A 4,348-nucleotide genomic window follows, 5' to 3' on the forward strand; every position below is an offset into this window, starting at 1 on the left:
GGATTGAACTCCTCCTATATCTCTCTCCTCCACTCGAGGATTGACCTTCTATCACGTCGCTGCTGCTGACTACGCCTATAGGGATTTCCTTGGCAAATATGCAAAGGATGCCCCCGCGGCCTTGGAGCCTTGAGTTGGTGTTCCCTTGAAGAGGAAAGGGTGATGTAGCACAGCGGCGGCAAGTATTTCCCTCAGTTTGAGAACCAATGTATCAATCCAGTAGGAGGATCGCGTCAAGTCACAAGTACCTGCACAAACACAAAGAGCTTGCACCCAACGCTATGAAGGGGTTGTCAATCCCTTATAGATTGTTTGCAAAGTGAGAACTAAAAGAAAAAAGTAAACAAAGCAAAGTAAAAGTAAAAGTTGAGATGATAATTGTGAGTAGACCCGGGGGCCGTAGTGTTCACTAGTGGCTTCTCTCATGAAAGAAAGTAGACAGTGGGTGAACGAATTACTGTCGAGCAATTGATAGAACTGCGCAAAGTCATGATGTTATCTATGGGAAGGATCATACATATAGCCATCACGTCCAAAACAAGTAGACCGATACTTTCTGCATCTACTACTATTACTCCACACGTCGACCGCTATCCAGCAAGCATCTAGTGTATTGAGTTCATAAGAACAGAGTAACGCCTTAAGCAAGATGACATGATGTAGATGGACAATCTCAAATCTATGATGAAAGCCCATCTTGTTACCCTTGATGGCAACAACACGATACGTGCCTTGCTGCCCCCTCTGTGACTGGGAAAGGTCACCGCACGGTATGAACCCAAAACCAAGCACTTCTCCCATTGCAAGAATCATAGATCTAGTTGGCCAAACAAAACCCAAGACTCGAAGAGACCTACAAGGATATCAAATCATGCATATAAGAAATCAGCAAAGACTCAAATATAATTCATAGATAATCTGATCACAAATCCACAATTCATCGGATCTCGACAAACACACCGCCAAAGAGGATTACATCGGATAGATCTCCATGAAGATCATGGAGAACTTTGTATTGAAGATCCAAGAGAGAGAAGAAGCCACCTAGCTACTAACTATGGACCTGTAGGTCTGAAGTAGACTACTCACGAGTCGTTGGAGAGGCAATGATGTTGATGTAGAAGCCCTCCTGCTCCAAAGTCCCCTCCGTCAGGGCACCGGGAAGGGTCTCCAGATGAGATCTCGCGGAAATGAAAGCTTGCGGCGGCGGAAAAGTGGTTTTGTGGACGCCCTTATTTTTTTTGGGATTTTAGGGAATATATAGGCGAAAGAGCTAGGGGAGTGGAGCGCCAGGGAGGCCACAAGCCTGGTAGCCGCAGGCCCCCTGGCCGCGGCTACAGGGCTTTTGGGCTCCCTGTGGGCCTCCTGCCTTGGCCCTCAAGTCCCCCGATCTTCTTCTCTTCTGGAAAAATTAATTTCGGGGATTATATTCCATTTGGACTCCGTTCCAAAATCAGATCTGAATAGAATCAAAATCACAGAAAAAACAGGAACTGGCACTTGGCACTGAATTAATAAGTTAGTCCCAAAAAAGATATAAAAGGTATATAAAACATCCAAAGTTGACAAGATAACAGCATCAAACCATCAAAAATTATAGATACGTTTGATACGTATCAAGCATCCCCAAGCTTAACTCCTACTCGTCCTCGAGTAGGGAAGTGATAAAGAATGAATTTTTAATGCTTTCATGCTACCTAGCATAGATGTGCTATGTAACTCCTCTTACGTGACATGAATGTTCAGATCCGTTAGATTCAAAACAATAGTTTGCTATTGACGTGGAGACAATAATACTTCAAGAAAACTAGCTAGGTAATCATAAACTTTCAAAATAACAAGGCCAAAAGAAATTATCCCTACAAAATCATATAGGTCTGGCTATGCTCTATCATGCTTGCACAACGAATTTAAATCATGCACAACCTTGGTATTGGCCAAGTAATTGTTTTCACACCTTTACTTTCTCAAACCTTTTCAACTCTCACGCAATACATGAGCGTGAGCCACGGTTTTTGCAATATAAGTGGAATGGAGTGTGGTGGAGGTTGCAAGGCAAATAAGGAGAAGATGGTCACATTGACTAGGCATATCAATGAGCTATAGAGATGCTCATCAATAGATATCAATGTGAATGAGTAGGGATTGCCATACAAATGATGCACTAGAGCTAAGAGTATGTGAAAGCTCTTAAAGAAAACTAGTGGGTGTGCATCCAACTTGCTTGCTCACGAAGACCTAAGGCAATTTTGAGGAAGCCCATCATTGGAATATACAAGCCAAGTTATATAATGAAAATTTCCCACTAGCTATATGGTGGTGACAAAACAAGAGACTCTCAATCATGAAGATTATGGTGCTTAATATGAAGCACAAGTGTGGAAAGGAGATAGTAGCATTGTCCTTTCTCTCTTTTTCTCTCATTTTTTTGGTGGGCTCTTTGGCCTCTTTTTTTATATTTATTTTCTATTTTTGTGGGAATATTTGGCCTCTTTTTGTAAACGGGGTTCGCTGGCCTCTTTTATTTCCTCACATGGGACAATGCTCCATCAATGATGATCATCACACTTACAACTCAAAACCTAGAGCAATGATGACTCTATATGGAATGCCTTCGGTAGTGTACCGTGACAATGATCTAGCATGGCATAGACATCAATGGAAACATCATGCTAGCTATCTTATGATCATGCAATGGCAATGTAGAAGCTATGGCACATGTCATGGTGGTAGTTGCATGGCAATATATCTCGGAATGGCTTTGAAAAAGCCATAGTAGGTAGGTATGGTGGCTATTTTGAGGGAGGCTAATGGTGGGTTTTACGAACCGGCGAAAGTTGCACGACACTAAAGAAGATAGTGATGGTGGAAGGTCAAACTGCATCTAAACCATGGACTCAACATTAGTCATGAACAACTCATATACTTGTTGCAAAAGTTTTAGTAGTAATCGAAACAAAGCATTCAACGCATACTCCTAGGGGAAGGGTTGGTAGGTATAAACCATCGCACGATCCCAACCGCTACACAAATGATGACAATCAATAAACTAATCATGCTCAGACTTCATCACATAGCGGTTAACCATACGTGCATGCTACGGGAATCACTAACTTCAACACTAGTATTTCTAGATCCACAACACCTTACTAGTATAACTTCAATATTACCACAACCACAACTCAAAACTAATTGAGATGAATCAAACTTCTCTAACTACTCAATGCACATGAAGGTGGAAGTTTTCATATCCCTTTGGATAACTACCCCTTTTGAGACTACTTTCATAGCATAGATCAACTACCACGCCACGCACTGCCGTGATCCAAAAGACAGAAGTGAAGCACATAGAGAAAAATCAACTAGCTCAAAATATATAAGTGGAACACATGTGAGCTGAATTGCCTAACCAAAGGATATAAGTGAAGCTCGACGAAACCACGGTGAATGCATGTCTCTCTCTCTAGGTGTGAAGCAAGGAAGATTGTGACACAACAAAAATAAAAGACTCCTACGATACAAGACGCTCCAAGCAAAACACATAACATATGGTGAATAAAAATATAGCCCCAAGTAACGTTACCGATGGATTGAAGACGAAAGAGGGGATGCCTTCCCGGAGCATCTCCAAGCTTAGGCTTTTTCAGCATCCTTGAATCAACTTGGGGTGCCTTGGGCATCCCCAAGCTTGAGCTCTTGCCACTCTTTATCTCTTTGTCCATAAGAACTTCACCCAAAACTTGAAAACTTCACAACACGAAACTTAAACAGAAACTCGTGATATCATTAGTATAAGAAAGCAAATAACCACTTCCTTAGGTACTGTAGCAAACTTAAATTCTACTTATGTTGATGTTGGGTTACTGTATTTTCAATATTCCATGTCTAATACCCCCGATACTATCCATAGTTTCATCAAAATAAGCAACGAACTCAACAAAAACAGAATCTGTTAACAGCAGACCAGTCTGTAGCAATCTGTATACTTCGTATACTTCTGGTATTTCAAAAATTCTAAAACATTATGACAGTCTGAAGAATTTGCGTAGCAATCAGCATGAAGAAATAGCTCAAAAGCTCTCAGAGAAAAAAATGAAAATTCTTTTCATGAGCAGAAAGTTTCTGTCTTTTCCAGCATGATCAAACGATCATCCCCAAGGCTAATCATAACGGTTTCACTTGGCACAAACGCAAAAGAAACACAAAAAACACAATCATAATAGAATTATGGAAGTGTGGAAAACACAAAACAGAAAGAAAAAGGATAGATTCATTGGGTTGCCTCCCAACAAGCGCTATTGTTTAACGCCCTTAGCTAGGCATAAGGTGATGGAATCACGTATAGTCA

The sequence above is a fragment of the Hordeum vulgare genome, chromosome 4H (genome assembly GCF_904849725.1).
Source record: "Hordeum vulgare subsp. vulgare chromosome 4H, MorexV3_pseudomolecules_assembly, whole genome shotgun sequence".
NCBI lineage: Eukaryota > Viridiplantae > Streptophyta > Magnoliopsida > Poales > Poaceae > Hordeum > Hordeum vulgare.